We start from the raw sequence: 8999 nt of genomic DNA, 5'->3' as shown, positions 1-8999 counted from the left end.
TTCCTCAGTTTTAGTCATTATTTCTAAACTTTCCTTTCTCATTTTGTTAATTTGCATACTCTCTCTTTGCCCTCTAGTTAGTCTGGTTAAGGGTTTATCAATCTTGTTAATTTTCTCAAAGAACCAGCTCTTGTTTTTGTTGATTCTTTCAATGGTTCTTTTGTTTCTATTTGGTCTATTTCTGCCCTATGTTTGATTATTTCTTGCTGTGTACTCCTCTTGGATGTATGTGCTTCCTTTGTTCTAGAGCTTTCAACTGTGCTGACAGGTTGCTAGTGTGTGCTCTTTCCAGTTTCTTTGTAGAAGCACTGAGAGCTATGAATTTTCCTCTCAGTACTGCCTTTATTGCATCCCATAGGTTTGGGTATGTCGTGTTTTCATTTTCATTGAATTCCAGATAATCTATAATTTTTTTGTTAATTTCTTCTTTGACCCTGTTATCGTTTAATAGAGCATTGTTTAGTTTCTATGTGTATATGAGCTTTTTGTTGTCTTTGTTGTTATTAAAGACCAGCCTTACACCATGGTGATCTTAAAGGATGCATGGAGTATTTGAATATTCTTATATCAACTAAGGCTTGTTATATGTCCAATTATGTGGTCAGTTTTTGAGAAGGTGCTGTGAGGTGCTGAAAAGAAGGTGTATTCTTTTGTTTTAGGATGATATGTTCTGTAGATATCTATTAATTTTAGTTGGCTCATAGTCTCTGCTAGTTTTACAGTGTCCTTGTTTAGTTTCTGTTTCCATGATCTGTCCATTGGTAGGAGAGGGGTATTGAGGTCTCCCAATATTATTATGTGTGGCACAATGTATTTTTTGAGCTTTAGTAGGGTTTCTTTTATGAATATGGGTGCTTTTGTATTTGGAGCATATATGTTGAGGATTGAGAGTTCCTCCTGACAATTTTTTTTTCTGTAATGAGTAAAAAGTGTCCTTCCTTATCTTTTTTGATAACTTTTGGTTGAAAATCTACTTTATTCGATATTAGAATGGCCACTCTAGCTTGCTTCTTGGAGCCATTTGCTTGGAAGTTTTTTTTCTCCAGCCTTTTACTTTGAGATAGTATCTCTCTTCGTCTCTGAGATGAGTTTCCTATATGCAGCAAAATGCTGGGTTTTGTTTACTTATCCAGTCTGATAGCCTATATACTTTTATTGAGGAATTGAGTCCATTTATGTTAACAGGTATTGAGAAATAGTGGTTGCTGTTTCCTGCTATTTTTGCTTCTGGAGGTTGAATTGTGCCTGGGTGTCTTTCTTCTTTTGGTTTTCTTGCTTAGGTATTTTCTTCTTTTTACTAGGATGTAGTTCCCCTTATTGTATTGGGTTTTCCATGTGTTATTCATTGTAGTGCTGTGTTTGTGGTCAGATATTGTGTAAATTTAGTTTTGTGTCGGAATATCTTAGTCTCTCCAACTATGGTGGTTGAGAATTTTGCTGGGTATAGCAGCTTTGGCTGACACCTGTGCTCTCTTAAGGTCTGCATGCTGTCTGTCCAGGCTCTTCTAGCTTTCATATTCTCTGTTGAGAAGTTGGGTGTGATTCTGATTGGTCTGCCTTTATATGTTACATGACCTTTTCTCTTTACTGCTCTACTTTTCTTTCTGGCACTTGGTGTTTTGACTGTTATGTGTCGGGATGAATTTCTTTTCTGGTCCAACCTATTTGGAGTTCTGTAGGCTTGTTTTATGCTTATGGTCATCTCATTCTTAAGAATAGGAAAGTTTTCTTCTATGATTTTGTTAAAAATATTTACTGTGCCTCTTAGTTGATATTTTTCTCCCTCTTCTATTCTTATTATCCTTAGGTTTTGTCTTCTCATTTTGTCCTGAATTTCCTAGACATTTTGGGTTAGGAGATTTTTGGTTTTTGCATCTTCTCTGACTGTTTTGTCTATGTTTTCAATGTTGTCATCGGCCCCTGAGATTCTTTATTCCATCTCTTGTAGTCTGTTGGAAATTCTTTCATCTGCGACTCCTGATTTCTTTCTTTTTTTTTTTTTTTTTTTTTTTTTTTTTTATGTTTTTTACCTCTAGGGTTGTCTCTTTTAGTTTTTTCTTTATTGTGTCCATTTCCATTTTAAATTCCTTCTCCCATTCCTTCATCTCTTTGGTTCTGTTTTCCTCTACTTCTTTGAGTTCTTTGAGTGTTTTTCTTGTTTCCTCTTTAAAAGCTTCTAATTCTTTATGCTTTTCTTCCCGTTTTGTTTAAGGATCTCTATCATCATCTTGAGTTATGATTTCGGGTCTGAGTCTTCTTTTTCTGGAGTGTTTGGCATTCTGCTGTTTTTCTGTGATGGTAGAGCTGGGTTCTGGTATTGCCAGGTTGTCTTGGTTTCCCTGGAGTATGTTCTTTTACTTTCCTCTTGCCATTTCGTTGGCTGTGTTTATATGTGGTCTTGTCAGTGATTGGTTTTCACCTCTTCCTTGTACCAGACCTGTGCCTCTTGATCTCCCCATTCATTTATTTTTTAAAAGATCATCTAGACTAATTGCAAAGGTTTATTTTCTAGTTCTTAATCCCATAGTAATGTTTGGTCTCTTTAATGGCTGTTTTTGGCTGTCAACTTGATTACATCTCGAATGATCTACAATTCAGAAATGGAGGGCACACCTGTGATCCAGATCTTGAAGCTAGAAGACAGGTTTCTGACCTGGATCTTGACATGGAGATCTTGAGACATAGTGGCCAGGTAAATCTGAGTCCCAGGCAAGGTAGAACACAACTTTAATTCCAGGAGGCTGAGGTAGGCAGATCTCTGAGTTCTAGGCCTGGGACAAAGCAAGTCCTAGATCCAGGCGTGGTAGTACACACCTTTAATCTAGGCCACACCTTTTGCTGGATTCCTACATAAGATCTTCTGTATAAGGAAGACTCACTGTTCTATAACCACTCACCAGCACATTTGTTGAAACCTACATCTGTAGTAGACCAACTTAAACACTGAACTTCATGGATTAAGCAACAACTATAATCTTGGACATCCCATTTACAGTTGCTCATTGTTGGGTTAGTTGGACTACAGACTGTAAGTTATTACAATAAATTCCCTTAATATATAGAGAGACATTAGACAGGTTCTGTAACTCTAGAGAATCCTAATTAAGACAGAAGTTGGTAACAGGATTGGTTCTAGAGGAGTAGAACTATAAGGATGTATGTTTTATTTGTTTATTAGATCCAGTGATCTACCTGCCTATCACTGTACCAATACTGTGAGATATTTATCATGATTGATCTGTAATATAGCTTGAGGTCAAGAATGGTGATTCCTCATAAGTGTTTTAATTGTTGAGAATAGATTTTGCTATCCTGAATTTTTATCATTCCAAATGAATTTGCAAATTGCTCTTTCTAACTCTACGAAGAATTGAGTTAGAATTTTGGTGGGGGTTGCATTAAGTCTGTAGATTGCTTTTGGCAAGATGGCCATTTTTACAAAGTTGATCTTTCCAATCCATGAGCATGGGAGTTCTTTCCATTTTCTGAGATCTGCTTCAATTTTCTTCTTCAGAAACTTGAAGTTCTCATCATACAGATCATTCACATGCTTGGTTAGGGTCACACCAAGGTATTTCATACTGTTTGTAACTATTGTGAAGGGTATCTTTTCCCAACTTTCTTTCCCAGCATATTTATCCTTTGAGTAGAAGAAGGCTACTGAGTTCTTAAATTAACTTTGTTTCCAGCCACTTTGCTGAAGTTGTTTATCAGCTGTAGGAGTTCTCTGGTGAAATTTTTGGGGTCACTTAAGCATACTATCATATCATCTGCAAATAGTGATATTTTTACTTCTTCCTTTCTGACTTCTATCCCTTTGCCTTTCTTTTGTTGCCTGTTTGCTCTGACCAAGACTTCTAGTACTGTATTGAATAGGTAGAAGGAGATTGAGCAGCCTTGTATAGTTCCTGACTTAGTGGGATTACTTCAAGTTTCTTACTATTTAGTTTGATATTGGCTACTGGCTTGCTGTATATTGTTTTTTTCTATGTTTAGATATGGGCCTTGAATTCCTGATCTTTCCAAAACTTTTAACATGAATGGGTGTGGAATTTTGCCAAATGCTTTCTCAGCATCTAGTTAGATGATTATGTGAATATTTTCTTTGACTTTGTTTATATGGTGAATTATGTTAATGGATTTCTGTATATTGAACCATTCCTTCATCCCTGGGGTGAAGCCTACTTGGTCATGGTGAATGAATGATCATATTGATTTGTTCTTGGATTCCATTTGCAAGAATTTTATTGAGTATTTTAGCATATATGTTCATGAGAAAAATTGGCCTGAAGTTCTCTTTTTTTGTAGGGTCTTTGTGTGATTTACATATGAGCATAATTATGGCTTCCAAGAATGAGTTGGGTAGTGTTCCCTTTGTTTCTATTTTGTGGGATTGTTTGGAGAGTATTGGTAGTACGTCTTCTATGAAAGTCTAATAGAATTCTGTACTGAACCCATCTGGTCCTGGACTTTTTTTTTTTTTTTTTGATTGGGAGGCTTTTGATGATAGCTTCTATTTTTTTAGGTGTTATGGGATAGTTTAAATGGCTTATCTGATCCAGATTTAACTTTGGTACCTGGTATCTGTCTAGAAATTTGTCCATTTCCTCTAGATTTTCTAGTTGTGTTGAGTATTGTCCTTTGTATTAGGATCTGATGAATTTCCTCATCTTCTGTTGTTATATCTCCCCATTCCTTTCTGATTTTGTTAATTTGGATACTTTTTCTGTGCCCTAATCTGGTTAAGGGTTTGTCGATCTTGTTTATATTCTCAAGAACCAGCTGCTGGTTTTTGTTGATTCTTTGTATAGTTCTTTTCATTTCTACTTGGTTGATTTCTTCTTTGAGTTTGACTATTTCCTGGGTCTTTTTTTTTTTTTTTTGTTCTAGAGCTTTCAGCTTTTCTGTCAAGCTGCTAGTGAATACCTTCTCCAGTTTCTTTTTGGAACCACTAAGATCTATGAGTTTTCTTCCCAGTACTGTTTTCATAGCATCTGGTAAGTTTAGGTATATTCTGCCTTCATTTTTGTTAAATTTTTAAAAATCCTTAATTTATTTCTTTATTTTTTTCTTTGACTGTGTTATCAATGAGTAGAGCATTTTTCAGGTTCCATGTGTATGTGGGCTTTTTGTTGCTTATGTTTTTCTTAAAGATCAACCTTAGTCCATGGTGATCTGATAGGATGCATGGGTGTATTTCAGTATTTTTATATCTTTTGAGGCATGTTTTATGACCAAATATATGATCAGTTTTGGAGAAGATACCTTGAGGTGAGGTGCTGAAAAGTAGGCATATTCTTTTGTTTCAGGATGGAATATTCAATAGATGTCTGCTAAATCTAATTGGTTCATAACCTCTGCTAGTTTTGCTGTGTCTCTGTTCAGTTTCTGCTTCCATGATCTGTCCATTTAGCAGAATAGGGTGGTGAAGTTTCCCACTATTATTGTGTGTGGTGCAATATATGCTTTGAGCTTTAGTAGAATTTCCTTTATGAATGTGTTTGCCCTTGTATTTGGAGCATAGATGTTCAGGATTTAGAGTTATCTTTATAGATATTTCCTGTGGTGAGTAAAAAGTGTCCTTCCTTACCTTTTTTGATAACTTTTGGATGAAAATATATTTTATTTGATAGTAGAATGCCTACTCCAGCTTGTTTCTTGTGACCATTTACTTGGAAGTTTTTTCATCCAGCCTTTTACTCTGAGGTATACTGTCTGTCTCTGTCACTGAAATGAGTTTTCTGTATGTCACAAAACGCTGGACCCTGCTTATGTATCCAATCTGATAGTTTATGTCATTTTATTGGGGAATTGAGTCTATTGATGTTAAGAGATATTAAGAAATAGTGATCGTTGTTTCCTGTTTTGTTGTTGTTAGAGGTAGAATTATGTTTGTGTGCTTTTCTTCTTTTGGTTTTTTTTCTTGCTTTTCCTAGGGTGTAGTTTTTCTGCCTGTGTTGGAGTTTTTCATCTATTATCCTTTATAGGGCTGGGTTTTTAGACAGATATTGTGTATAATTGGCTTTGTCCTAGAATATCTTGGTTTCTCCATCTATAGTGACTGAGAGTTTTCCTGGATATAGTAACCTGGGCTGGCATTTGTGTTCTCTTAGGGTTTGTATGATGTTAGTCCAAGATCTTCTAGCTTTCATAGTCTCTGTTGAGAAGCCTGGTGTAAATCTGATTGGTCTGCCTTTATATGTTACTTGTCCTTTTTCCCTTACTGCTTTTAGTATTTTTTTTCTTTGATTTGAACATTTGGTGTTTTGACAATTATGTGTTGGGAGAAATTTCTTTTCTGGTCCAATCTATTTGGAGTTCTGTAGGCTTCTTGTATGTTCACGGTGATCTCGTTTTAAGGTTAGGAAAGTTTTCTTCTATGATTTTGTTGAAAATATTTACTGGGCCTTTTATTTGGGACTCTTTGCCCTCTTCTGCCCTATTATTCTTAGGCTTGATCTTCTCATTGTGTCCTGGATATCCTGGATGTTTTGATTTTTGCATCTTCTCTGACTGTTTTGTCTGTTTTCTATGTTGTCTTCTTCCCCTGTGATCCTCTCTTCCATCTCTTGTAGTCCGTTGGTGATGCATCTATGACTTCCAATTTCTTTTTTAGGTTTTCTATCTCCAGGGTTGTCTCCTTTTGTGATTTCTTTATTGTTTCTATTTCCCCTTTTCATTCCTTTACCTGTTCGTTTATGTTTTCTTGTAGTTTTTTGAGTGATTTTTGTGTTTCTTCTTTAAAGGCTTCTACTTGTTTATGTGTGTTCTCCTGTAATTAAGGAAGTTATTCATATGCTTCTCAAAGACCTCTATCATCATCATGAAGTATAATTTTAAGTCTAAGTCTTGTTTCTCTTGTGTGTTGGGAAATCCACTACTTGCTGCGGTGGTAGAAGTGGATTCTGACATTGTCAGGATGTCTTGGTTTTCATTGCTTAGGTTCTTGTGCTTTCCTCTTGCCATCTTGTTACCTGTGATTGTAGGTGATGTTGTCTCCGACTAGAGTTTCTCTCTTCTATGGTTTTGTGGGCCCTTGGGCTCAAGAGGGAGATTGCTCCTGGGTTTTTGGCTCTTTGTGGGCAGACAGTGAGTTTTGATGGTGGTGAGTGGGCTCTGTCTTCGTGGTCTCAGGTAGGAGAGCGCTTCTGGGGCTCTTCTAGTTGCCCAGCTGTACGTTCAGGTCCTGAGTCCTGATATCGGTTACCCGGCTCTCTCTCTCTCTCCTTCTTTCTGAGCCAGAATGGACCCCAGGATGAATTTTTTAAAAGTCTGAAATTGGTTTAATATTTTACCAGAACCTTCTAATTCACCAGCACCGTCAACTGGTAAAATCTCTCCAGATACTCTCTGTCCTGGGAGATTGTAGAATATAAAAGGTGTATGGTGCAAACTATATTTTAAATTTAAAGAAGCAAATGCTTTTGGTTATTTTGATCCATCAATTGTAACTGGCAATGATTAGGTGACCTGGTATATTAAGTTTTCTATAATTCATAATTATATAAATTAGAAAACTGATTTTGCTGGTTCGTTGCTCTTAGTATCTCTGAAGAAAAAATGGTGAGAGGGGAACAAGCATATTTTTGTTTGAGTTTTGCTCTTGCCCTTTTCCTTGTGCCAGACTTTGAGGTTGGAGATGCTGCTATTCAATTGCATGAATTAAATGCAATGGGTTTAATTGGGCCCCAAGGTAGCAAGGGTCATGTGGCAGCATTGGATCGCCAGAGACAAAGTGATCATAGCTATTATAATGGGCATTGTGGGCAAAACAACGTTCATAATGATCTACCTCATAAGGATTACAACTCTGCACTTTGGTTACTGTAGTTTTTGTGTATTTGTCTATCTTAGTAGAGAGAAGTTTCTGGATAAAGGGAAAAGACTAAGCATATTTGTGGGCAGAATAGAAAATGTTTACATTATTCTTAGGGATTATGCTGGTTTAGTAACATCTGTTTTATCACAAAGCACTTTTGTCTCCAGTCTCTTGATACATTTGCTTGTGACATTACCAATTCTATGTCCTTAACTTCCACACCGGTTTCATCAACCTCTTCTTCACTCTCCTCTTGGACAGTTGGAGTCTGAGTGTTTTCTTGAATACTTGAAACAGCTTCACCTTGAACTTGAATTTCTCAGCAGCTGCTAACTGTACTTGCTGAGACAAATCTTCAATCTTGGCTTTCCCACACACTATGTAGGTATCTGAAGCTGGGCTCTTGTAGACATCCGGTTTTGTAATGACGAAGAGGATATTTTTAGGTTTTCAAATCGTGACTCTCGTAACCCCTGTAACTTGTCGAAGACCCAGTTTGGACATAGCCTTCCTCACCTTCTCACTCAGACTCTGCTTGGCTTTACTAACAAGTTCTTCATTGATCTCAGCTGTGCCTGCCAGCTGGGCTTGTTGTGTGGCTGTCTGTGTGGAATATTGTTCCTCAAGCTCTGGCACTGATTCTTCATTGTCAGAATCTTTTTCCAGCCAGGACTCCATTGAAAAACTTTCCTCAGAGACGTGGGACAGTAGTTAGATATAGCTAAGCAGCTTATATGCTGTGACTGCCTTCTCTCTCTGAAGGTCTTCACTGTCCCAGCCTGAGGCTGTGGCGACTTCTGCTCTGTAGCAGGGATGGTTTCTGTGGCTTCACCAGGCATTTTGTGCAGAGAACATGAAACCAAGATGGCTGTATTTGTTTCTTAAATCCTGACTCCTGTTTTTCCATTTTCCCCTTAAGATCACTTTCCCTATTATTGCCTGTCTGTGACTCCACCACATCCCACTATGGTCTGCTTTTACTTTTCTGGTTACTGCAGTTACTCTAGGTTCAGAACTCACATCTGAAGATTTGGAGCTAGGAACTTTCTATGAGAGAGAAACATGCAAAAAGACCAAAGTCTTTCTAGGTCTGGCTTGGCTCACTTAGTATAGTCATTTCTAGGTCCATCCATTTATCTGAGAATATAAGTTAAATTTTCATAACAGCTGTGTAATATTT

General features: G+C 37.0%; 1 pseudogene across 1 annotated transcript; it reads right to left on the bottom strand.

The window, feature by feature from the left end:
* Window positions 1-7928: 7928 nt before the first annotated feature.
* LOC308413703 (nascent polypeptide-associated complex subunit alpha-like) lies at window positions 7929-8658 on the bottom strand (annotated as a pseudogene). The gene is made up of 2 exons: window positions 8590-8658; window positions 7929-8509 (listed from the first exon to the last, which is right to left on the bottom strand). The product of its transcript is annotated as a nascent polypeptide-associated complex subunit alpha-like (transcript).
* Window positions 8659-8999: the final 341 nt, after the last annotated feature.

Source organism: Micromys minutus, assembly GCF_963924665.1.
Source record: "Micromys minutus genome assembly, chromosome: 32".
Lineage (NCBI taxonomy): Eukaryota > Metazoa > Chordata > Mammalia > Rodentia > Muridae > Micromys > Micromys minutus.
The sequence above is the reverse complement of the archived record's forward strand: the minus strand, read 5'-3'. Positions and strand labels throughout refer to the sequence as shown.